At 45.7% G+C, this 27,385-nt stretch overlaps 1 protein-coding gene and 1 long non-coding RNA gene across 3 annotated transcripts in view; both read left to right on the top strand.

The window, feature by feature from the left end:
- Nucleotides 1-27,385, top strand: part of LOC119432548 (neprilysin-4-like) — an 811,607-nt gene that overhangs the window by 480,919 nt on the left and 303,303 nt on the right. The gene's annotated exons all lie outside the window — the stretch shown is intronic.
- On the top strand, nt 354-25,574 carry LOC119433755 (uncharacterized). 2 transcript variants are annotated; one of them, XR_005188447.2, is made up of 5 exons: nt 354-522; nt 778-935; nt 16,014-16,096; nt 21,400-21,492; nt 25,300-25,574. It is a non-coding gene; the product is annotated as an uncharacterized LOC119433755 (long non-coding RNA). The 2 variants fall into 2 exon arrangements; XR_007464484.1 differs by having other exon boundaries at nt 355-522; nt 778-939; nt 16,021-16,096.

Raw genomic sequence — 27,385 nt, 5'->3', positions numbered from 1 at the left:
GGCGTAGATTTCTGTTTGCTGCGCAGCCAACTCATCAAGTTTTCGTTCGAAGGTTCTTCATGCTTGCTCTTTAAGGCATGTTTTGGTTATTCGAGTCAAGTCTGACGGTGGATGTGCGTCAAAAAAGAAAGGACGCTCGCTGTCAGACATAAAGGAAGAAGTGGATTTTTCAATCGACGAAGACAAAATTTTGGTGCTTTTATTTCTTGGCTAGTATGCTCCCGCAAAAAACCAGTGTCGTAAAGATAAGGTCAATACTCCGAATAAAGCAAAGGCAAAATATAAGAAATCAAAAGAATGACTGCTCGCGGGTTGGTGAAGGAAACGCTGTATATAACGTCGCTGCCTTCACAGAAGTCTTTCAAGGGTTGAAGTTTATGATGGCGTGGAAAGGTTATTCTTCGTGCCTTGCTACTTCTGAGTGTGTGTATCTCAATTTCTGGAAGTACCGTCAAGAAAGACTCTACAAAAAAGCTATTTGAAGAAGAAGAACAATACTTTTGCTACCAGTATGCCCGTCAGGTAAGAACCTCCAAGTTACATCTTTGGTGCGTCGGATAGTCGGATAATGTTACGAGCTACTGGAAAATTACATTTACTCTGAGCCAGTAGCTATTAGTGCACTTTCTATAGTACGTACACCTTTGACCTAATTTCCTTGCATCTCAAAAAGAGAAAAAGAAAGCTATATGACAATCAGAAAACGCATTTGCGTGTCCTTCGATCAGTTAGAAGTGCTAGTGGTTTTATTTACGTTTGTGTGCTGTATTTTTACAGGCTGTTGGTATTGACGGAAGACTTTATGTGAAAATACAAAACTTCAATTCGACCTTGCCACCATTGTGCGATAGCGCACAGCGCATGGAGAAAAAAGACGACACACATTACATTTTTGAATTAGCTGCGGTTGTTCCAGTACCCAACATGACAATAATGTGAGTACATTAAGCCATTTGGCAGCAAAAGTGAAGAAATATTCTGCAGCGCGAAACACGGGCGCGTGACCCCAAAAGAAGACCACAGCGCCATAGCGCTGATGTGGTGCTGTTAGTTCTTTTTTCTATCCCTATCGCATGTGTGCCTGGAGCCTTAGCTCTAAAGTGTTTTTAGCGAACTAGCCCAGGTATCAGTTCTATCGCAGTTAAAACTTAAAAACTTTGTGGTATCAATGATAATTTCTTTGTTCAATCCCCCGCATGTTCGTGCGCCGCTTCTACGGCGATATATCTGATGGGTTTCAGGAGAACCAATGTTTTTTTTTTCTTTTCCGTGATTGGGGCAGCGCTTTTCTGCTCATTTACTATATGCCCTCAACTTGTAGTGAGCGGAAGCTAACTCCATTCCTTCGACCAACACACTACTCACAAATGCGATAAAAAGGCGCACTTTCTCCAATCTACTAGCTGCTCTTTGCCCGGTGGAGACAAAAAAAAAAGAAGCGCAAGCAGACTTCTCGCGTATATTTTCGTTCATTGGTCCAAAATATACGCGAGAAACATTTCCGTTCATAGGTAGCTTTGCATATTGTCAAAAGCACTATGAATAATATGTTTGGTTCCAAAGGAAGAAATTCTGGCGGGATTGACAATTTCGGCATTCAATAAAGAAAATATCCCGTTGTAAAATTTGTAAATATGTTTTTTGAAATTTAAGCGCATGAATCGCAACAAAAGTGTAAACCATGCTCAGTCGCCGCGTCACTGGCATGTTTATTGGGCATGTTTACTGGTGGCGGCATTATATAATTCCGGTCACGAACAATTTGGCTTTTTGTAGTACCAGAGCTTGAAAACCTACCAAGCGACGCTGACTAAACCAGAGCCATGGAAATTTACGGCACACATTTCTCCAGCGTTCGTTTCATTATTTGTACAACAATATAATTTAGTTTCGTAGAGTCCTCCGAGATATACGAGTGGAAGAAGTTGGCGCAGCTTTTAGGTACTTGAACGCAATGCTCATATAAGTATCCCTTGATGATGCATGCGTTATTTTTGGCGCAAGGGCCAGGGATGGCCAAAGAGCGCCAGGAAATGGTATGGGGAAATCGATGACGCAGTGAATGAGAAAAGTAAAATGTAACGAGGCTGTATAGGCGCATAAAATATTACCCGTAAGGTATGTGAAATACGCAAGTATTAACGTAATGTCAAGGACGAGTGATGTGAGCGATCCCAAAATATATATATATATATATATATATATATATATATATATATATATATATGTATATATATTCTAAAATGAATAAGGCGAAAGAAAAAGAAAGAAAAATGTGCCGATTCACTAGCACTAACGCCTCACGAAGATCCTTGAGCACAAGGGCCTGGAGGCACGTGCTCTACAAAAGAGTGCGCTCGCAGCAATTCCCTCTAAATAGAGGGAGGGCTACGAATGTCTCGGGTTAATAACATGCAGCACAACATATTTAAAAATTTCAGGACTGCCTTGTTTTCAAACAGAGGTTCTGGGCCAAGAAGCAGTATCGGATGTAAGGGGATATTTCGTTTGTATGCCAAAGGAAAGTATCTTCTTCGCTCAGCTTCTGCTGCCCGGCACTCCAGCAAGACGTGGAGTACGGTCAGCCTTTCGCACTCCCTGGCCTTTCGCCACATCTGCCACAGAGTGGAGGTTCAGCGCCAGTTGAAAGGAATGAGTGTGTACCGTATGTATGCCCTATTCTGAGGCGGCAGAAGAGAACTTCAGATCGTCGTGACTTTGTTACTGATTGCCAGTTCCTTAAATGTGGCCTAATTACGTGGAGCTTATTCAATGTTCGCTCATCTCATAAGTCTTGACAATAGTTTCTGAGTTTCTTGCGTAAAGATGGCTTCAAGTCTGTGGCAGGAACATGTATTACCAGATTGCTAGGCTTTGTTGCCATGGAGGTTACCATTTTATCTGCAAGCTCGCTACCCTCTATACAACTGTGCCCAGGTACCCAACATATTACAACCTGTTGGTTAGAAGCGTATACATATTGGAGAACAGTCAATAGAGGTCGTTTATTACAGCATTTTTCTTTTTTCGTAGCGATTTCAAAGTTTTGACGACACTTAGAGAATATGTGAATACAATGGCATTTGGAAGCTTTGCTTTCTTGAAGTGTTTAGTAGTCGACAGTATTGCATAGGCCTCTGCCGTGAAGATACTGGTTTCAGGATGTAGAACGTCGGATTCTGAAAACGATGGGCCATCAGCCGCGTAAGAGGCCGGCTTGTGACTTTGATGCATCTGTGTAAAATTCTGGGAAGGTGTACTTTGACTGAAGCTCTCGAAAGTGCGTATGTATGTGCGCATCTGAGGCGTGTTTTGTTACCTCTACAGATGATGTGTCGCATTCAACGATTTGTGCCACGGCGGTAACAGCTTTACTGGAGCCATTAGGCAATGTTCGAGGATTGGGACGTTCATTTCAATGCAAAGTTTTCTGACTCGTATTGAGAAAGGCTCTCTCACTGAGGGCTGATTATGGAATAGCGGAGCACATGTCGTATTGTTAATATATTTGTAACAAGGATGTGGAGAGTTAGACTGTACTTTGAGGAAATATGTCAATCTGCAGTATGTTCTTTGCAGGTGAAGGGACCACTCATTCGATTCGACGTATAGACTCTCAATAGGGCTTGTTTTGAAGGCGCCTGTGGCTAGACGGATACCCAGATGGTGTACAGGATCTAGTATATTTAGCGCGCTCGGCGCTGCAGAGTTATCTACCATGGCACCACAATCCAAACGTGATCAAACAAGGCTCTTATAGAGGTTCAATTGGCACTTCCTATCACTTCCCCATGTTGTATAAGAGAGAATTTTCATTAAGTTCATTGTTTTTAGGCATTTCGCCTTCAGATATTTAATGTGTGAAGTGAAGGTCAATTTTTGCGTCAAGCACAATCCCTAAAAACTTGCGCTCCTTGCGCAAAGGTATTCGTTGCCCAGACACTTCGATACTGGCATCTGGGACTAGTCCTCTCGCTTTCTTGTGAAAAGAACACAGGAGTTTTTCTGGGGGTTAAGTTTAAATCCGTTTTCTTCTGCCCATTTAGAGATTTTCTTCAGGCCTTGCTGTACCTGTCGTTCACAAACTGCGAGGTTACAAGATTTGAAGCCTAATTGTACATCGTCTACATAGACAGAATAGATAATTTCTGGAGGTAGCGATGCATGGAGTGAGGTCATCTTAACAATGAAGAGCGTGCAGCTGAGCACGCCTCCTTGAGGTACACTAGTTTCTTGTGCAAATGCACGGGACAATACATTGCCAATTCTGACCCGGAATGTACGGTTAGACAGGTAGCTTTTTATAGTGTTGAGCATATTCACTCAAATGCCCATATGCGACAGGTCTCATAATATACCGTACCGCCATGTGGTGTCGTACGAATTTGCCATATCGAGAAATATACACAAGAAATACTGCTTGTGTGCAAATGCATCACGGATGTTTGCTTCGATGCGCACGAGGTGGTCAGTTGTAGATCGGTCTTCCCTAAAGCCACATTGTTCATTCTGTTCATAAAGCATTCTGTTCGACTCTAGAAAATGAACAAGACGGCGACTGACCATTTTTTTAGAAAGCTTACAAAAGCAGCTCGTAAGCGCTATAGGACGGTGGTTGGTCAGCAATGAAGTATCATTACCGTGCTTTAAAACTGGGATGACAATAGCTTCTTTCCATTTAGATGGAAGATACCCAGCGGCCCAGATGGTATTGAAAAGTGTGATGCATAGAAAAGCATGCATAAAAACGCGGGAACGTTATCCATGCAAAACTAGCTCTAGTTGGCTACCCTTGCACAGCTTCTCCGCCCATCGAGCGCCTTGTATACCGGATGTGCGAGGTACTTGAAGAAATAATAATCACTTGAGGAATAGCATCGATATTTCAGAAAACAATCGGTATACTCGTTTCAAATATTTCCACATAGTTACGTTAAACAATCTTCGCTCTCAATAATTTATTTACTTTGGCTTCGATAATGCCAATATACTTGGATGAGATCGGGCGTGTTGATGCTAGCCAGTACTTACACAAGTCCAAGCTTTAGAATGTTTTTACCATCGTGTGGCTGTTTGTTATTCTATTTCTCGGTGGCGCATGCATAGATAGTGGCGCATAAGTTTAGATAGTCGAAACAAGGATGCAATATTCAGGGTCGCATGGTCACTAATGTTCGTAATCAGATGATTTGGGGTTGCGCAGGTACTGTGGGCGCATGCAAATCCTTAACTTAGGATCCTAATAAAATCGTGCTCAGGAAGCTTGATTTTTGCTCCTGCCACCTGAAGTTACTGGCCAGTGGCCATAATAGGTTTTTCAGTGCTCCAACTAATGACGACTTGCACGAGCTGGAGACATTCAACCGTCTGAGAGGCGTATCACCACTGGCAGCGCCTAACTGTCCTTGTCTCAGATGATAATTGGCCACGAACACTTACCTCACCCTGAAAACAAACCATTTCGTGACATTCAAGAAGGTGGTAGTGGCCAAGTAACTGTGGTCGGCGTGCAAAGTGACTAAGGAAATTAACTGCTTCATCCCCAGTGTAAGACGCAAATCGGATACCCTGGAATAAATGTGCTAAATACTTGACAAAGGGTTTCGTGTGGACGATGCTACGCGCCTGGACAAACGAACGAGATTGTTAATGCCGATGGCCATTCAAAGCCGGGTCCTCAAGTACCCAGCGCACCCGGTAATATCCCGGGATCCAACTGTTCCGACTATTACCTCTTGGCGTATGCGCTCGTGACCTGATTTGACGATGGCCACCTTCATCCACTGTGCCTAACCCAGCTGAAACATGCACGAAAAGATTAATTGGCCCTTCCCCCACCGGCAAATGTGGGTAAGCGAAGCTAGTTCCGGGTACACCTTGTGTTTGCCGGCCATGTTTCTTGTGAGTAACTTGACTGTGACCAATGGAAGGTCAGGTAATCTGCTCGGCGTTGGCGGAGTGCCGCAGCTTCAGCGGCTCGCACGGTAGGATCGGCCCGTAGACGACGCGCCCTTTCACGGACAATCTCCCGTCGGCACTCGGCGAGAGCTGCCTGTTGTTCGCGGGTATGCACAGTGCGCGGCCGTCCCATCGGTTTTCCAAGACTGAACTGAACGGAAACGAAGCGGGTGCAGCGCGCGCGATACCCTTTCCTGCCCTTTCAATCCACGGCGGAAGCGAAACGGCTCTGACTGGCTGCGCACGTGTGTGAGCGCGTGCCTAAACAGCTGGCACCGTGCCTAATGACTCACGCTCCGGCGCCGGCGAGCCGCTGCTGGAGCCAGAGTTTTAGCGTTACATCGCCGGTGCAGGCTAGCGTATACAAGGGTCGCTTGAAAAATTGACGTGACGTCCTAGAGCTCACCGCATATGTCGAAAGTATCTCGGGAAATGCACTGGAGGCTGCCTAAGCGTCGCCATAAGTGTTATTGGTACGAACACCTTTATCTATGGTATCGATTAGAGCAACAGAGAACGCTTCGCCCGGCTCACTCCTCCGGGAAGCGTACCAGTAGTAGCTCTTGTAGTCGCTCTTGAGGCGCAGACAGTGGAAGGCATGGCGATGGCCCACCATGCATACATTTACCCGTCCTTTAACCAGCGCCAAGCAATGTTGTTTTTGGCGTGCTCCGTTGTGCTTCAGCGAACTTCTGGTATTACACATAGAACGACGCCGCTCAGTTTGCTCGAGACTGCCCGGGAATGTACGATTCCTCCGGAACCGTACATGCAACGTTTCAACGTTTTGCTGCAACGTTTTGTTGCCCTGCAACGTTTCCTTCCAGAAATTACCACGCGGACTGCCGAGGGTATGATCCCAGATATCGTCTGAAGCCCCTCTTCTTTCGCTGGGCCCGTTTGCGTAATATGCCTACAGTGCCAGTGCAACACGCAAATCTGACACACGTTGACATACTTGTGGACACGGGGCGGCCTTCAGCTTCCTCACGGAATGTTTTTTTACGTACATTTCTCTGGAACCTGTCTCAGTCTATCGAGCACACCTTCCCCCGGCTCTTCGAATTACGCTGAAGAACCTCGGCGAAGACTGGTTTAAATGTGTCCAGGTTCGGGAAGACATCCAAGCTGCTATTCCGTGAGCGAAATCTCTGCTTGTGAGGTATACTAGGTTGTGAATGGTGCTCAATATCTGAGTGGGTCTGGAGTTTCGTAAAATTCGTAAAACAGACTGTACCATTTAGCTGGCCCTTCCGGCTTCAGCGCCATCTCCATCCACTCCCGAAATCTCCAATAAAGCATGTTGCTCGTGTCATACGAACGAGCGCCTCCCGTTAATCGTTCTTCTGTGAACGAGGTGCGTTGTGTGTTTAAAAATCGCTTTCACGCGTAGCGAAACCTAGCAACATCACAAGTCGGCACTCTAAAGACGAGGCTGTGTGTGTCGCGATTATCGGCCGTGTGTGCAAAAAAGTCGGCACCTATACATATGAAGATCAAGAATTATCACCGCTTTCGCATTCGGTCATCATAATAACCCGTCATCACTATGTATTGTCATCCGTAACCTGTGTGCCTACGATTTGGGACAACAAGGTGTTTTTCATGGCAGACATTGTTGACGAATACATGGTTTACTCGAGGCAAGGGGATAATTCGCAATGCAGCCTGCCCCACTGCTTTCTTCTGTGTATTTATTGTACTAGTAATATATCGTTTTGACTTGGTCCTCGGAACCGCTACAAGCCTGGAAACTCCGTCTGTTCTTGCAATTGTGCAAGCGGCAACAACTGCATCAGTTATTTCCTCGTTAGATTAGAAGTACTTGAAGCCGTTCACAGAAATCCGAGGGTCTAATGCTACTCCTAAAACTTGAGGTTTCTGTGGCCATCTCTTTGACAGAACTCTGTCGCACTACTGCACTGCAGAACACAATTGATGTCGCCCTTCTGTGGTTTCAGAAAAAAAATCCTTAAGGATAAGTTCACCAGGTGGGCTCTCAAGCTGTGATATTATCATTTTCCCGTACGACATTTCAGCGGCTCTCGACAGCAAGACACCGACTACCTGTATCGCAACCCAGTAGTTGCTTGCGACCCATCACCAGTGTATGCGGTGTTAGAACACAAGCCGCCAAGCTTGAAGATTCTGGGATTGCTGATAGAGCCCGACGTCTATCTCGCGATGTGCGTACTCCGAAGCAAGCATCATCGCGAAATCCTGGCTATCTCGTATGTTGTGTGGGACGGCCATACTTTGTCACCAGCATCCTTGGAACGAGTCGCACCTGCGAGTCGTGCCAGTGACTATGCGACAGTCTGTACTGTGTAAGTGTAACGACACTTAGTGGTGCGCTCACCTCGGGCTCCGCAAGACGCTGGCTGACATCAAAGAAATATTTTGGTGTCTGGGCAAGCACAACGATGTCTCCCGCTAAGTTCTGCAATGCAAGGTTGGTCATACATGGAAGTTGGTCATACATGGAACTCTCCTCCAGATACTTTTTGGACGTTGTGGGGCTCGATTACGTATGCCCATTGCCGCGCGTGTCGCGCTATAACTGGTTCCTCATATTAGCCACGGACTACCTCACAAAGGGAAACGAAGTCAAAGCAATCCCTACTCTTGAACTCAACTTTCCCTGCATTTCCTGAATGAATGTATCATTTTTCGACATGGAACACCATGATTACTTATCACTGACTGTGACACAACCTTTAATTCGAAGGGGCAAAAAAAAAACAATTGTCTAAGCATATAATTCAATCTGCAGCCGCCTCCCTTCAGTAACCACAAACAAGACGCCTCGCTGAGCGCGCGAACTGTACCGTGAAGAACATTCTGTCACCAAACCTCAGTTCCCGTCATGGGAACCCACTCAACACGTCCCCGCAAGCAATCATACCGGAATTACTGTTCAACCTCACCAATGGAAGAACTGCAAGGCTTCCGAAAGATTTCCTGGCTGCAAAGCAACGCGGCCCAATGCCCTGCTTGCCGCAACGCAGCGGAGCTCTTTTGTAAGGATTGACTCAGACTTCGGCTGGCCATATCGCCCCCACCAGGTTAACCTCAGCTCGCCTTCCCAACTACACAATTGTCCGTCATTCCAACCAGGAAACCTCGTGCTGACTAGATGCGTCCAGCATATGCTACGGTGCTGCCAGAAGATTCTGCCTCCGGCTTGCAAGTCCATTTCTTGCAAATAAGGCTCTTGGCCCTGTGTTGAAGACCTTGCCTCGCACCTTTCCCATCGCAAATATTACCCAACTAAAAACAAAAAAACATGGAAATTGCACGCTGTGAAGGTAGAAGACCATCGAAGCTGTTTAAGACTAGACACAGAGGTGGCACAGAGTGGGGAGGCCGCTATGGGTCGGACTCCCGAGGAACAATGTGCCTACGAAGAGCGATGGCAGAAAGAGATACTGGAATGCAATCGTTGCCGGGATGCAACACTCCATTTGCTAGTAGATACAGCGTTTGACCGCTGGCGCCACGCTGCGCCACTCGCGCGTATTGCGTTTATAGGTGGTTCCGTTCACCGAGGGCGCTCGAACGCAATCATATGGTTCGCACGAATACAAGCCTTGGAAGCACGGCTGTATGGCTTAGTGGTTACGGTGCTCGCTTCGGGACCATGCGTATGGGGGTTCGAAACGCGCTCTGGGTAGATTTTTTCTTAATATCGCGCTTTTCCCTTTTTTTCCTCTCTGTTTGCCAGCGCGGTTGCTTGAACCCCTGTGCCACGGCCGCAGCCGTGCCCACACATACGAAGCAGGTGGGCGGGCCTGGTAGAGGCTGCAGAGGACTGGCTAGAAGGGATGTCGAGCGTTTTCTGTGTTGGCGTGACCCGCAGAAGCCAACGTATTTGGTAACAGAGGTGAAAAAGCCAGGCCAAAAACAGCGCGTTTTGATGCGGTCGTAAGTCTTCTGAAAGCCCAAGTGGCCAGCCGACGCGTCGTCTTGAAATGCTTCTAAAGCTTGGAGTCCAAGTCAGCCAGGTATTACTTGGACACATCGGTAACTGGAAGGATGGTAAATCAATCGAAATAACGCTCCACCTTGAAGTTTAAGACATAAAAGTTGTCTTAAGCGACTGTTGGGGCTTCGTACTAATCCAGTGAGTCGGCCGATCAGGTTACGGTGGTATGGATCAGTACGTTGGAGTGAGACGAGCTTAGAAGACGGAAGAAAGGCAAATGAGGCAACCGGCTGCACCGGGCAACTGGGCGTGTGCTTGGACGTTTGGCTGGATTGTGACGTGCAGACCGAAGGCGAAGCATGGGTGTTTGGCGACAACGGGCAGCGCGACAAAGCATCCGCGTCTTGATGCTGTTTGCCGCACCTATACGTGAGCGTGAAGTCATATTCCTGCAAGCGCAGTACCCAACGGCCGAGGCGTCCCGACAAGTTTTTCAGGGACGACAACCGACAGAGCGCATGGTGGTCGGTCACATTTGTGAAATAGCGGCCGTAAAGATAGGGTCGATATTTTTGTATTGACAACACAATGGCAAGGTATTTCTGCTCTGTGATGGTAAAGTTTCGCTCGGCAGGAGAACGAGTACAAATTGCATAAGCCACGACTTGCTCGTCAGACTTCTGATCTCACTGCAGCAGGAAAGCGCTAATTCCATGCCCACTTGCATCATTGTGTGGAATAGTAGAGGCGATTGGCATCGAAATTGCGGAGCACTTGTCCGGACGTGAGACATCGCTTGAGAGTCAGGAAGGTGGCTTAATTCACAGACGTCTGATCACACAATAGACGCACTCGAAGTTTGAAGTTTGTCAAGAGGAATGGCGAAGTCACGGAAGAAGTGGCGGAAGTAGTACACTAGTCTTGGAAAGCTGCGGAGGTCTTTAAGTGTGGTTCGTGGCTGAAATGGCAACACTGAAGCGATCTTATCGGGATCAGACTGAATACCACGCTTACTGACGGCGTGGCCCAATAATTTATTGCTTCGGCTTGCAAATCAACACTTGTTCGCATTCAGTTGGAGACCAGCCTTTGCTAGGCACGTGAGAACTTTGTCTATACGTTGTAGGGGCTGGGAGAAACTCGACGAAAAGATGACAATGTCGTCCAGGTAACAAAGGCAGGTCTTCCATTTTAAGCCATGGAGTATTGTATCTATCATACGTTCAAACGTAAGTGACGCTTTGCACAGTCCAAAAGCCATCAAGTTAAACTCGACAACGTAATCAGGTGTAGTAAACGCATTATTTTTTTATCCTGCTCATGCATCGGAATATGTCAATATCCGGAGCGCAAGTGGAGGCTCGAAAAATACCCGGCACCTCGTAGGGTATCCAAAGCGTCGTCGATACGTGGCATTGGATAAACATCCTCACGGGTAATATTGTTTAGCTCGCACCCTATAATCAATGCAAAGCGCACATAACAAGAACTATAGGAAAAGATTAAGGGCCTGCTGAAGGTCTTATAATGTTGTGTGTAAGCATGTCGTTCACTTGTTAATCTACAACTCTTCGTTCACAACATGACACACGGTACGGGCGACGGTGATACGAGAGCTGTCTGTTTCGATTCGATGAGTAGTTACAGTGGTCTGGCTCAAGCCACACGAAGAAACGTCAAAACAAGATTGGTCTGTGCCGAATTGAGATCTGCACTCAAGGTGGCCTTAATAGCGTCAGACTGGCCTTCTACGGGCGCACAATGCGTGAAGGACGCGGTAGGCGAAGCAGTGACCACAAACATTGGCGCAACGTCCGCCAGGTTAGCGACAGTAGACCCTTCCGGCAGTAGTAATGGTTCAGGAGCCGTGTCAAAGGCAGCAAGGCTGGTATAGCCGAGGCACGAGTGATAACCGGACGAAGCAAGAGGCGATGGCGTGTACTCGAGAAATGCAGCGCTGAGAAAGCATAACCAATGCGTCTCCGTCGACAATGTCTCTTGATTCGACGGTGAGAATACGTTCTTTGTCTAGTGGTATAATAAAATCCGCTGCTGCAACGAGGTTGGGACACGGGGAATAGAAAACGGGATAAGTCTCGGTGTCACTGATCTCAACTTTGGGTCACCGCATGAAATTAGTGCAGAAGCAGCGGACAGGAAGTCCGGCCCTAATATCACCTGAGGAGCGCACGTCCAAAGCACAGCAAGTTGTGCATGAAGACGAATGCCGTCTATCAGGACGCGAGCTGTGTACTGTCCGGTAGGGGAAATGGAAGTGTCATTGACAACACGTATAACCGGACCAACATACGGCGTTTTCACGTTGCGCAGACGGGAGCACAGTTCGCGATGAATATCAGAAACACCATCCAAACTTGGCAGGGCGAGCAAAAGGAAAAACGCATAACCTTGCACTCGGCCGCGCAACGCTTGAAACAGCTAAGCTGGACGATCGTAGCCCAGCATTTTCCGGAAGTTTGCGCGAACTTTTCATCTCATTACTCATGACAATGATAAGTTCTTTTCACGCGTCTCGGACTTACGGCCGTCACTGCGCATTACATAGCGCAGCTTGTAACACCGGCACCGCGTTGCAATGCCGACAACGCGTTACAGCAGACGCGCTCCTTGAATGCGTCTCTCTCTCTCTCTCGCTCTCATAGCGTGTAAAACCTCTTCACCTCGCAGAGAACGAGTGTGCGAACGCGCCAGCTGAGAACGAAGACGATGACGCTCAAACGCAATCGTATGGTTCGCATAAATGCATGCTCTGAAAGCGTGGCTCTATAGCCTAGTGGTTACGACGCTCGCCTTGGGACCGGGGGTACGCGAGTTCGAATCCCGGCCTCGGCAAGAAAGTTTATTTTATTATTGCGATAGCAATTATATGGACACTCAAAAGCAGATTTCTGCCGTCGGCGTCGCCGTCGCCGTCGCCGTCGCCGTCGCCGTGAGGTTCCGTATGACGTCATTTGGAGATGAAATCGTCGCCGCGCGCCGAACGCTGTATGTGCGAGTGAAAGGGCGCGAGGGGCGCGTCTTTCACGGGGAGTGAACGCACGGCGGAGAACAAACGCGCGTTCTGCGCCGTGCTCGCTTAAGGGCTGCAGAAGTAGGCGTCTCTTTTCTCCTTTACAATCACCATATATGTAGAGCAAACGCGCCTTCTTCGGACGCGCGAGAGGCCGTGGGGGAGGGGGAGGGAAGGGAGGCGACGTTTAGCTGCGGCACCAAGTGCCTATTTATATCAGAGGCTCCAGCAACAGTCACCAACGCCGCACGCATTTTGAGCTAACGCGGGCAAAACGCCGATGGCGTCGACAACAGTTCTGCGTGTTGTTGCTACCAAAGCCGCTCACCTTACTTCGTATGACATTGCTGTGTTGCTATCGCATTCATTGCTTCGCCCTTAGGGCGAAACTGTGACATTTTTTGTTCAATAGTTTCTTGATACGCACCACGAACCACAAATTACGTTTGGCTTAACCAACTTCGCTGTTAATAATGACAGTTCGATACGATGCTGTATCTCGTCCAAAAACTGCAGCCTCTAGTTTTTCGAACGGGTGTCCACAACATGGGAAGCAGCACGCAAGGGCGATGAGGAATGGCTGTTATGGTGAAGGAGAGCGACGCCTGAGCGAGCGATTCTCTTGTCTTCTTGGACGTGGGAATCGAAGCACAATCCACCACTTGTGGGACGTTGACCGATGAGATGCCTTTATTTCAGAGCAGCCGCCCGAGACAGAGCCGAAGACCACCCGAGTAAAAAAACATCACAGCATATCCACGGGGTGAATGATGATGAGTGGGCGAAGCTCCGGAGGGAATCATCGGATCTCCCGCCTAAGTGGACGCTAGCACAAACGCGCTAGAAACGTGCAGTACTCTCTAGTAAGGGGGAGTGGCCACAGCGTCTTACGCAGCCATTTACACATGCCGGAACGTGCACCGCGTTTGCCGACGCCATCACATGACTGCTGAGAGAGTATACCCCCCGTATTCATAAACGCTCATCGACTTGATCTTGACTCTGGCGCTGAGCCGTGCTCCCTCAAGGGCTGCAGAAGATAGCGCCAACCTTTCCCTTTCCCTCAAGAACCACTTATCATGATCTTGACTTGCCACCGCCTTGGGCAGCGCGTTCGAAACGCGTTGAAGGTAAGGCGGAGAGGCCACAGCGTCTTATTACACCAGCTTCTTACACGGGCCGTAACACGCTAGCACAAACGCGTTAGAAACGCGCTAGAAACGAGGCCTTTCGTTAATGTTGGGTATTTATTGCCATCGTGGTGCGTGTGTCTATGTGCGCGTCGTGGTGTAGTGGCGCAAGGTGCTGAAACGTGTAAAAAGCATGCCTGTGCGTCCTGGGGTGAAAACCTTCTTTAAATTACATGCAGGAGTTTTGCCAGTTAAGACTTGGCTTTCTGATAAGGGATTCTTCGTTCCGTGGGGTGACCACTGTTTCTTGTGCCGGAAACCTGAAACGATTGAACACGTGTTCCTGGAATGCTGGGATGGGGTGTTCTTCTGGGATGTCCTGCAAAGGACCTTAAAGAAGGATTTCCCTTTGGATGCACAGGGAATAAGGTACCTAATGGTTGACAACGAGGATGGTTTTCCATATGATATTACTATGTTAATGGCTCTGCATAGTATTTGGACGTCACGCATGGCTGTTCGCCATGCAGACGTTGATGCTCGCCCTGCAATAGAGTACTTTCGCGAGTCTCTCATTTCATTTCTCGAAATGGAAAAAGTGAAAAAGTGTGTACCCGATTGGGTGCCCCGTATGGAAGGCTTGTTACACATGAAACAGTTCTAAAATTATGAATTTGTCACTACGTGGTTGACTGTTGTACGAATGCAATAAAGAAAAAAAACAAAAAGCGTCGTGGCGTAGTGGGCTAACGCCGCGCGCTCGGAAGCGAGGGGTCCCTGGTTCGATTCTGCGCTACGGACACAACTCCGGAATTTTTTTCTCATTTTTCTCAGACTGGTTACACACTACTACTACGACGACGGGGACGGAACGGGTGCCGCCATAAGGAGCTTCGCTCCTAAAAAAAAAAGCGTTGCTCTGCTACCGCAAACACCAGAGACCAGCGGAGCCGCGGAAAGCCTAGTAAAGTAGTAGTGGCAAACCCCACACACTTAGTTCTCTGGCGCTCAGGATTTCTTGGCGATGTTCTGTGTAGCTTCCCTAGCTCTCGTTTCAGTCTTTCGGAAGCAACTAGTATCCAGTTCTCTGGTAGAAACCTGCCAAGCCGCCGCCATCGGCATCGGCTGCACTCACGGATACCGGGGGCGTTAGGCGCGAACGCAGTCGGCGTCAGCAGCAGCTCTACGCGTCCCACTACCACTCTTCCTGCCCACCTCGCATCTGCTATGCTGTACGATGCTGAGTCATGCTCCCTAAAGGGCTGCAGAAAATAGCGCCTCTCCCTGTTCACAACCACAATGTCTGCTATTTTCGCTTCTTCCTGTTAACTACCACAATCTCTCTCTCTGCTATTTTTAAACTCTGTTTTCACTCTCTCTCAGGTCTCTCTCACCCAGCTATGCGAAGCTATCGCACAGCTGGTATGGGTTATGGCGTTTTTTGCTTACGCCAACAAGAAAATTTCCTTGAATGGTAGAGGTATATACAGCTTCGCTGTAAAAATGACGATGAGTCGTATGTACAGATGACGACGACGATATGCGCAAATAGCACTCACGCAAGATGATGAGTCGCATATATAGATGACGACGACGACATGCACAAACAGCGCTCAGGCTATAATGTATACACTGCGGAACGATTTCTATGAGTTGCGATAAACAGTGACCTTGCGTCACTTTGATTATTTATGAATTTAGTTTATTCACTAAGCATCTACAGCTGTATATAAGCGGTTGGGACGGAAAAAAAGCTTGTATAGCCTCACGTGACCGCTTCACAGTAACGGCAGAACAGAAATAGCAACGTATGCTAATCTGAAATGGTAATATGCATGTTATACTTACGAAACATTTTATTGCGATAGCAATTATATGTCAAGTGAATGTAAACTTTTTCTATATCAATATATCACAGCTTTCAGTATATTACGGCAACTATAGCTACATAATAATTTCTCTTATACAGAGTGAAGTTCAACACGTCACTCAATCTTTCAAAAACTGGAAACCACAGCGACTACAACGCTATGACGTATCAGTATACAACGTGTAAGTAAGATTTGCAACTGTTTTGTCCATAGAACTTATATGTTGTCCGAAGACAAGAAGGGAAATGTTACGGGCAATATATGCACAATATGCGACAATGTTCATTTTGTTTCGAGTGAAAAGAAAACAGTGTAACATCAGCACTCTTATTATGTATCCCAGGCAGTAGACATTTTAGACTGGAAGATATTTAGTGCGTCTGTGGTGAAAGGACTCCAAAAAGAATAACTTGATATAGAAAAAGAAAAGATGGGATATTAGTGCCAATAACCAAACATATATGAAAGCAAACGGCCACAATCATGTGGGAATTCTCCACACTCCTCACAATTTTCAACAACCTGGCATTGCCCCCAGTAATCACAAATATACTCATGTGCCTTTTGCTGTACAACATGTAAGCTGCTACGTTGGAACCATGTCGTAAGATAGCCTGATTGAATGCGGTAATATTTGTATTAGATAATGGCATCATATATACACATGCTGCTCTTCGTAGTTCACTTCGCAAAATCCACGAGGAACCACTTCAAAAATGGACTGTTTTCAGTGACTCCAAGTCAGCTCTACGTTGTTGGCTTTCCGCCTTACGCCGTGGACCCTACGACCAACTAGTCCTAGAGGTCGGAGAGCTCGTTCATCGCCTAGTCGAGCAAGGACACGACGTCACATTTCAGTGACTTCCTAGCCACTGTGGCGTAATGAGCAACGAGCATGTCGATGAAGCTGCTCGATCTGCTCTTGAAGACGGCGCGCAGGAACCAATCTCGCTGTCAAGAACTGATGACGCAGCGAAACTTCGAGTGCTTGAAAACGATGCCACACAATCGTTGTGAAACGCACTTAGTTTGCAGCGGCCACCTCTGCATCGACTAGACCCCTGCCGCCGAGTTCGCCCTCCACCTAGACTATCCCGAAATCAAGAAAACTGCACTTGTTGATTGCGGGTTGACGTCGCATTTACAAAGTCGTTTTCTTTCCGTATCGGATAGGAAGATATTGCTACATGTGACCACTGCGGCGACGAGGAAACAATCGAAAACGTTCTGTGTCATTGTCCCCGATACAGCGCACACAGGCAGTCACTCGCGACCGCGGCCCGCCTTGACGACAGGCTGCTTTCGGAGCAGACAGCCCTGGAACGCCGACCTATACAGTTGTAACACAAGTCAGTCAAGGCACTCTTGAAGTTTTCGCGTTCGAGGGGGCTATCTGACCGACTATAGTTATCGTGGACGTTTCCAACCTCCTTCATTTTCCAATCTCTTTATTTTTTCCGTGATTGCTTTTTCTTTCCGCTATTCTTTCCGTCTTTCATGTCCCCTTACCTTTTTCCCCAGTGCAGGGTAGCAAACCAGATTCTTTTCAAGGAGACCTCCCTGCCTTTCCCACCCCTTTTCTCTCTCTCTATAACGCCACCCTTTATGTTAATAAAAACGAAACCTAACACTCAACTTGACGTCTGGCTCAATCGACTTAACCAATGGCGCCTCCAATACCTATCCATGCTTCTTCAGAGCCATGAGCTAATTATGTTAATAAAGAATCTTCCAAATGTTTCCTAGTTGCACTAGCTGTATGTTAAAAGATATTTGAAGCCCTACAGTGAACCTCGAGCAACATATCTAATCTTTCTCGTGCTTAAGCAAGTACTCGCTTCTGCTAATACCTAAAACCCTTTAAAAAAACTGCGTCTTCAAGTGCATTCCAGTGTTAAACCCGCGTGCTCTTTGACAAAGGATTACACTGGGACAGCAATGCTGGCTGGGTGCCACTTGACTCCGATGACATTGCTTGCAAAGAGCTGGGTCAAACGCTTGTGCGTACTGGAACCTGCGCTGGATATCTTTACGCACTGGTTCCAGTAGGGAAGGAGCAACACCGTTGAAAATTTAGGATTTTATTCTATTTTCTCTATTTTATTCTGTTTCCTCTCGTCTCCTGCCCTAATTAACGTATATTTTGAGGTCTCAAATACCTGTTTAATTTGGCAGCTTGAAACGAAGGTTCATGAGCTGCTTTCATATATTTATGCATGTATTTATGTGCCACTGAAGATCAGAGTCGTTTCTCGCAAGTCGCGTAGTAGAGAGTTGAAGTGGGAGGGGGGTGGGGCGATACATTTTTGGCCAATAGTGGAGGGCTTATTGCAGAATGGGAATAGAAAAGTTTGGAATAGCTTTACGTTATAGCGCCCAGAATACGCAAACTCAGATAGTGCGTTGTTTGGCCACGTGTCCAACTGCTTCAATAGTTGCAACGTTGTGGTGTCAGCACAATATAAACAAACCATACAGTCGTTCGAACCCATTCGAATGCGTCCGTACACACCCAAGGAACCTTGTCGCTGGTCGATATTATCACGACGATAACGGAGAAAAGGCAATCCCTGTGCTCAGACTTGCCTTAGTGTACTAAACTATATCATAAAAAGTATTGAAACTCACATGAAACTCACATTATTTTTCACCAGGTACGCAAGGCGCGATTGTTCACTTTAACTGAATGATAGGCCTGACTATTATGACGTGTAGAAATGTTTTGTTACAACCAACTTTTGACAGCAAATTTTGTTTAGTGCTCTCATAGTAGTCGTTGAATCATTGCACAACTCATCCCCGGGTGTGGCGCGTGGCAATCTGGATACAGCCTGGGTTGAAACTTAGAAGGTACATGATGAGAAACTTCGCCAGTTTGCCCACGCTCTCTCGAAAGCGAAACCTCTGAAGCAATTCTTTTAACGACATACATCTAGCTCATGCTACAACTTACAATCGCTCTGACATAACTGCCATTCCTGGAACTTTAAGAGCAGCACGTGAAATTGGCGTTGAACAATTTATCCCTAGGATAAAACTCGTCATGTAAAGAAAGGACGTAGTTCAGTGCACTAAAGAGGTCAGCCGAGCTGACAGGCTTTCTTTTCGAGCGGTTTAGATAACTCATATTCCTTTCTCCCAAAAAATTGCCGTGGTTCTACAAAGGTGCATAATATACGATAGTTTATAAGAAACGCTATACTAGAGGGCCTAATAATATCTCGCCCCCATTGGCTTTTTCTAAAACGCTGTTTCTCCTCAAAATATCCCACAGAAATGTATGAAAACTGGAAAATAGTTTTCGCCGCCAATAATTGGACCAATTTTGATGAGGTTTCTTCAAGTAAACGTAATAGTTTACCGGCAGCATAGAATATATTTTTAGTTTATCCCAAGCATTTCTTTAGAAATATTTCAGAAAATTGTCAAGCTAACACAATAATACTGAAAAATCAAATTTACAGCTGTGTGACTCCATCATAAAAACAATGCAAAATTCCGGAACTTTTTTCATAGAGACATTTAAAGAGGTCCGAATTGGTGCAATATACATCATTGTGTGATGTACCACTAATTTGTGTGTAGCACTTTTGCAAAACGATTGCAAGCATTGCAACAATTACTCCAACGTTTCATCCTATATAAACCGCCCTGGTTGCTTAGTGGCTATGGTGTTGGGCGGCTAAGCAGAGGTCATGGGATGGAATCTCGGCCACGGTGGCCTCATTTTGATGGGGTGAAAAGCGCAAATAGGCGTGTACTAAGGTTTAGGTTCAGATTAAAAAGTCCAGACGGTCCAAAATATTCCGGAGTTCACATTACGGCTTGCCTCATAATCATATCGTGGTTCTAGCACTTTAAACACCATAATTTCTAACATCCAATAGACACATTTATTGGCTTCCGATGCTATTAGAGAACTGCGATTTCTGTTTTTCAGGTAGAGTTATCTATTTGTATACTTTGCGCTTTACTTTCTTTTTATTTTAATAATTCTCGATAAATTACTTAAAACGTTTCAAGCTATAAATTAAAAATATGCTTCCCGTAGTCGGTAGGAGTCAATGTGTTCTGATAAATTGAAGAAGTTTTATTGAAATCACTATCTGAACAGGCTAATTCGAGCTAGCCCTGAGATAAAGCTTCTTAACATGCACATAAACTTCAGTATCTATAGCGGTATTACATACGGCGCTCTTGAAATGCAACTTCCGCAAGATTGTAAGATCGTTTTTGGATAACGAAACGGCGACCATATACGTCGGACAAATCAGAAGCAGAAATCACAGGCTAGGTAACATCGGCACCCCGTAAGGGTCAGTGCTTCCGCCGCTTCTTTTAAACATCTTTGAGGCGCAGCGAAACGCCCGAATTAGTCGGCTCTCACTCACAGAGGCGGTCATCGAGATCTTACTAGAAGCAGGCATACAGCCCCTCTTCATGCCGCCAGAGAAGTCGCAACTATGCACAAACGCCAAGAGAGCAATAACCGTTGATCCAATCCCAAGAAAAATACACCCGACGCACAACGAAGGGCGGAGAAAAGCGAGAGCCAAGGCAATCCTTCACAACATCAGACGTAACGAAATGCAAGTCCTCTTCGTTGACGCGGCCAGATATTGGAATCGAGGCGCCTACGCGGTCTCTGTGGTGGACGCCCATGGCTCGCTCGTCAAAGCAGCTACGGTAGTTACCAACTTCACTCACGAAGCAGAAGAAATGGCCTTCGTGGTGGCCCTTCGAAGCTGAAAAGGAGCCTCCGTCAGTTACTCGGACTCAAGAACAGCCATTAGAACCTTCTCGGCGGCCCTCGTCTCTAGGAAACCAGCTACGGTTGTCAACAAAATCTTCTTCCAAGAAACACATCACAAGGTCCACATGGGCAACATTTCCGGACCTGCTTAATCCGAACAAGCGGGCACACCAACTGGCACGAGAACTCACATTCCGCGTGCGGTGTCCGCCCCCTCGCTTCAACGCAGCCTGGAGGAACCTAGGCAACAGAGACCCGCTCATCTAATACCATGAAATCACTTCAAATCATAGGTTAACACGAATAAGTTTTCCTCCTCCTCACCCAAAGCTAAAAAAAGCACAGGCCGTCACTTACAGAGAGTTGCAGACTAGAACATACAGTGCAGTGTAGTTCATAACAGAGTTTGCAAACATAATACAAAGAATAGGCAGGGCAATATATTAAGCTTATGTTTTTATTATATTATAAAAGCATCGTTTGTGTGATCGAATACAGAAAATTAGTGTACAAATTACGGCTACTGAGTTGTAAATGCAATGTGGAGACGTCAGAAGCTATCGCAGATATAATGATCGCGTTCATAATGGGCTACTGGCCTTATCACAAATTTCTACACTATGCAAATTTGCTACTGCAATGGCATTTGAGATACTAGTGTGGAATGTCTTTTGGTAAGCAATTTATGTAGGAACGTAGAAGAACTAATGATCTGATTCAAACATTTTCAGTTGAGCTACCAAAGCTCAGAAAACTTATGTACCTTTCTCCACAAAATAACTGTATGATATTCGTCGACGACCGAAATTCGACTGATGATGCACGTGAGTATCTACTCTTATCGATGCCACGTCTGCTGGATAAATACAATATTAACAAATTTATCCTTACCAAGCAAAAATTTGAATGAGACAACAACAAAACAATAACCATACGAAAAAGATTTTTTGTCCACACTTTTTTATGAAGTGAACAACCAGTTCAAAATAGGCAGTGTTCTAATTGCTAGAGATGTACATCGTGGTATCAAAAAGTATCGTAACTGGCTGCATTTTGAAAAAAATATATATACCTATGTGCATTCAAACACTGTCACCTTTCAAATACGATCTGTGCGCAGCAAGCGTTGGTTCCACTTTGTAAATATGTTTGACATCTTCATAAAGAAGGCGCGGAGCACGTTTTTTTACTCTAGCTTAACTAAGGCAATCCTGCTAGAGTGACGAGTTTTGAGCTTGGTTTAGAGCAGTGTTTGAGCTGCGCGAAAATTGGTGCTACTTGTTTTGGCTGGATTTTTCATTAAGACTAGCGACAACATTTGTGGGAGGGGGGGGGGGGATATTCTATAAGTGTGCACCAAGATGTCAAATTCGGCTGTTGCTGAAGTGCTGAATGGCACGCCTGATGTACCAGAAAGAAATAGGCGTGTGACCCCAGCCCATGTCCTTCTCGCTGGTATAGCGCCGGCCAATCAGCAGCAGCCAAAATGGACACTCGACTATGCGAAATACGACTACGTGGCGTGACGCGCTTCATATGCAGCTAGGAAAGGCACGCGCTGATCCAGCCGGCTCTGCAATTCTATGGTCGATAATACTCAAGCTGCTGCAGATACTTATCGACCAACAATACTGCTGGTAATGTAAGTGAGGAATATACTTGCAGCATTAAATTACACAGGGAATGAAGCCGCATTTATTGTGCGCAGACGGCCAAAAATAAAAACTTGAGAGATCGTAACGATACGATACAGGTGTATGGGCACGTCTTCTGCGAGAATGTGGAAAGTAAATCAAATAAATTAAAGCGTACAATTAAATTCGGAACACCTATATGCGACAAACTCCCTTCACATGTACAAACGAACTAAAGGCCGCAAATTGAAGAGATGCAAAGCTTTGAAACGCGAATGAGTTGCTTCATTAGTAGCGTTTAGCTCCATTCATGTATGTGACAGTCGCACTCTTGTGAGTGGAACTAGCTGTTTTGTACTTGTATATGCGCCCTTTAAAAACTGCTACCGGGGTTTAACAAATATTGAGCCTTTGTAGACGCTACCGTGATTTGTCTTTCTGCGACAGCACATCGAGGAAAATCTGGCCCACATGGGCACAAACACCTTATATTCTCATACAGCGCAAAAAAACTTGCAATCAAAGGAAAGAACCAGAGCTAGTGCCCAAAACTTCTAGAGCCAACCAAAATTCCGTGGTAGTACAAAAAAACTGAAAAATAAAAATACCGTAGCGCCATCGCCGTGAGGAAGATGCTCTGGCACGCCATCCAATATTACACGTCAATCGCGCGCAGACGGGAGGCGGTGTACAAGTATGACATCACCTCCAATATTCAATCTGAATATGACGTTGACTCGAAAGGCGGCTGTGGAGTCCGCTGTCCCACCCATGAATGGAGTTGGTCGTCATACACCTTCTTTTCACCCCTAACTCGCTCACTCGCTCAGGAAGGCATCGTCTTTCATCGATTTAATCTATGGGCTGAAAGTCCTTCGAACACCTTTTTTTGGGGGGAGAGTGGCGTAAGGAGGTTATCTAGATCAATAAACAGAGAATGGCTGAAAAAGGATAATGCTAATCGCTATAAAACATGGTCGAATGTTTTATATCGCATTAGATACATAGTCCCGACTAAATAATCAGACTAGTTAGACATTCTCTGTCGTTGGATATGCCACAGAGAGAGAGAGAGAGAGAGAGAAATAGGGAAAGGAAGATACGGACGTTAGCTAATGTAAGTACCGGCTGGCTACCCTGTGCTAGGACAAGGGGTAAAGGGAATAAAAGGTAATAGAAGAAAAAAATTAACATGAGACAAGTTCACATAATAACGCGATGCCACGCTCTGCAACTTTCAAAGTAGGTCGCATAATTCACAAGTCCTTAAGAACTTGAGCAGAGCTCTTAAGGCCTTGAGTGCCGAAACCCGTCTGGAGCAGTGTCTTAAAACTTTTTGCTCTATAAAGGGGCGATTGTCCAGTCTTTCGAGCGCGGTTGCGAGCACTTTTCTTGCCACATTGTAACGGGGACAGTCACAGAGGAGGTGCTTGCTCGTCTGCTCGCAGCCACAGTTGTCGCAAGAAGGGCTGTCGTCCATTCCAATGCGGAAGGAAGAGGCGTTTGTAAGGCTCGCGTGCGAGAGAGCGATGCTTTGTGGCTCCATCTGTTCTCGACAAGGGTATTGAAATAATATGGGCCCCGTCATGGACCGATCGAGCCGTGTCATACGCACTGTGATTTTCAGAAATCCCGCCGTGACCCCTTGTTGATTACGTGATGGTGAAGTAGTCGGATGTCTGCGACTAATTGCACGTTCGACACTGGTGAGCTGCCTTCGAGGCACAAAATATGGACCATGAATGTGATGATTTCCGAACAATAAATTCCAGAGTAGCACGGATAGCTGCGAATTCTGCAGCCGTCGATGGTGCATTGTGAGACGTCTTGAGCAGGATGATAGATTTCGCGGTGATTCACGTTGCTCCAGCTGAACTTTTGGAGCAGTGCAAAAGTGGACGCGTTCTCTGTACTTCTTAAGCAGCAATGAAAGTACGGTTTGTATGAGGGTGAAAGATGACATCTCCGTTTTTTTATGCCGGGAACGACAAGAAGGGCTTGGTGTGGATGCATACAATCTAGTTTGCATATTAAGGCACATCACACATTGCGTCGTGATGGATATACAAATATGCTTGCAAATTTTGTTTCATTGTTCTTTCCTGGCATGTTCAGATGGTCGCTATGGTCGCCGACTGGACTGAATCCGAGCGCACCAATTCCGGAGGCACCCAGGCTATAAGGAAAATGTATTTTGCGCCAACGGAACGGCTTGCTGCTTTTAGGAGCAGTTAGATGGAAGTAGGTGAAAGCTGACAGGAACTTCTGGTAACGCAGCCAGGGCTGCCATTGACCGCATTTAGACGTTAAATATGCAAGCGATTGAAGTGTGCGTGGACGGTAACGGCCATCGATGTGAACCGAGCGAGCACAACCGCGGAACGGGCCCAGCCACGGAAACGGGTAAAGTCACGTTACAGTAAGCCTACCAGATTTTTCCGCTTTTAGCACGGCGGCAGTAGATCTGGAGTCGCGCGATCGATAAGCACCATGCGGATTTAGCCGGAGTATCTTTTTTAGACTATCCGTCGAAGATCAGCTTTTGGGGAGCGCATTAGAGTGTTCGGAAAAATGAGCTGTCGGAAAATATTCATTACTGTCGCCTCACACCTGATACACTGACTATTCATTCACGTAAGATATGTAATCCCATTGGGAATTCGGGTCAAAATTTTTCTTTCTCAGTAAGTACAGACGTGGTCGGATTACCACATTGACTGGATTTTAGGAATTGGGTTGGAATGATAGACGCACATTTGACGTCTATTTCAGGTGGCCTTTTCAATAAATGTGAGCAACTTGTTAATTAAGATATTTTGTGTACATTTAGCGAAACGTGGGTGATTTATACGATTTAATAGTGTGGAAATAATTTTGAGCACTAGTGATCACAGTGTTTAAGTTTCGAACAATTCCCGACATTTTCGGGATGGCTTTTTTGTATCGTACGCAAGAGATTGTTGTATTCCAGAGTTGTTTTTTCCTTAATGTTTTCAGGATGCCAGCTACTTCAGCCAGCACAATTCGCAAATGATACCATTCCTGAGGACTGCGACATGGTCTACCGAAATAACTGTCCTGGAAAATTAAACCTAACTGTGTACAAGCCTTGGTGTCAAAGCCTACCTGAAATATCAGTGCAAGAGTTAGCGAAAAGAATGACTACTACACCTGCTCCTGGCGAATGCTGATTCAAGTGATACATAGAGCACGGAGTTGAGCGTCACTCTAAACTGAATATCAATATAGCAACAATAAAGATTTGTAATGGGTGTATCATTCCTTTATATGCAGATCGAGTTTAGCAGTTCACAGCATTTCGACTTATAAGCATAAAATATCAGAGTGGCGAGAAATCACCGTCATTAAGTTCTTCATTGAAATTGTATACTTTGAAATAAAATATCAGGTTTAAGTTTGCTGGGAAACACCGCAAATCTATATGAAATAGCTTGTATGTAGTTACGACAAGTTATGGAAATCCATATGTAGTCGTAAAAGAAAGCGTACATTTTTCTCAAAATTTCATTCGTTTCACCTCTGTACAAACTTAGAGTTCTAAAGGAAAAAAAAAGAAATGGTGAGAGTAGCATAACACAGAAACTGGCAGAAACCATCAAAGGTAAGGAAAATATTTCTTATGTAACCTTAGTAACGCCAAAGAGTGAGACAAGCTTGTTCTGTATAATTAAATGTATAACAACAGGACTTAACGAGGACATGACCGAGAAGGATACAAGAACAAGCGCCTACATTTAACTGAAAATATTCATTAGGAACGAAATATATATACCTGTTGCAGAAAGCAAACAATAGACAACGTCTATTGTTTGCAATAGGCACTTCGTCTTGGAACAACCAACTTCCCCAATAACGAATTTAGCTAGTCGTAGGAGTAAATAATAAGTAATAAGTAATGGCTGGCGGACAGATGTCACTTCTGGTCGGAATACCGCCTCGCGCTGTGAAAACCCGAGGCGTTAAAAATTCTAAAGGCTATGCTATCGGTAGAGTAGTTGCTTGTCACATATACGACGCTTTTTCTACAGTACTTATACTCTGTAAGAGGAGCGTAGAAGTGCTCTGCAACTTCTAAATAGAGTAGTAACCGTGTTGTTGTTCAACTCTACTGTGCCGGAGGGGAGTAGGTGCAGTGAAGCTGATTTTACTCTGTGGCGGACATTTCGAGTAAGTGCTGTGGAGTGATTGTAGTTTGTTAGTACAACTGAAGTGGTGTTACTTTTACTCTATTGCAGCTAGTTGAGGCAACCTCTGCCCTGCTGGTAAAATAGAATAATAACTGCAAGTTTGTTCCAGGCACTACAAGAGCAGAGACTTCCGATTTCGACGGATTGCGATTGTGTCCACGTATACGTTGGAAACAGTGAGCGCAACACAGGTATAATTGGAGATCACAGGGAGAGGACTTCGTCTTTTGTGGACATAAATATAGGCTGATGATGATCATGATGATAATTTGCAGCATTGTACCACTGCATTGTACGCACGTCAACCGCCTAAAAGGTCACCCTCATCTGCGTAGAACTTTCACCTATATGACGGTGCCTTTTCGGGCTTTTGACATACATAGTCCGGACGTACATACACTCGGAGTCTGTGAAGAGCGCTGCCACATATGCAGGTATAAGTACAATCTTTAATAATAAACGCCTGCACTTGCAATTTCTGAAACTAGCGTTCATTTGGACCATTCTTTCGCTAGTAGGGACGAAGGTGCACCAAATTCACAAATTATGTGAAATGCTTTGCCAATGCTAGAAAAACAAAGAAATACATATTAATTCGTCAAATCAGTTAAAATGTACTATGAATGAAGACAAGCGCACATAATCAAAGGCTTGGACACTTTATTGAACTTGAGCCAAATTCTAGCAACACAGACGTACTAATTAACGAGTGCACTATACAAGCGGAAGGAGAAGAATGCTAAAATGAGTTATTCATTTTTTTGTTTCATCGGATTTCACATTTTCATGTGTTCTAGCGTTTTGTTGCTTTTACTTATTGTTGTATTGTACTTTCGTGAATTGTGCGCACACTGATTGCTTTTGCCTTGGAAGCC

This window comes from Dermacentor silvarum, chromosome 11 (assembly GCF_013339745.2).
Source record: "Dermacentor silvarum isolate Dsil-2018 chromosome 11, BIME_Dsil_1.4, whole genome shotgun sequence".
Taxonomy (NCBI): Eukaryota; Metazoa; Arthropoda; class Arachnida; order Ixodida; family Ixodidae; genus Dermacentor; species Dermacentor silvarum.
Note: the sequence above shows the minus strand (reverse complement) of the source record. Positions and strands in the feature narration are given on the sequence as shown.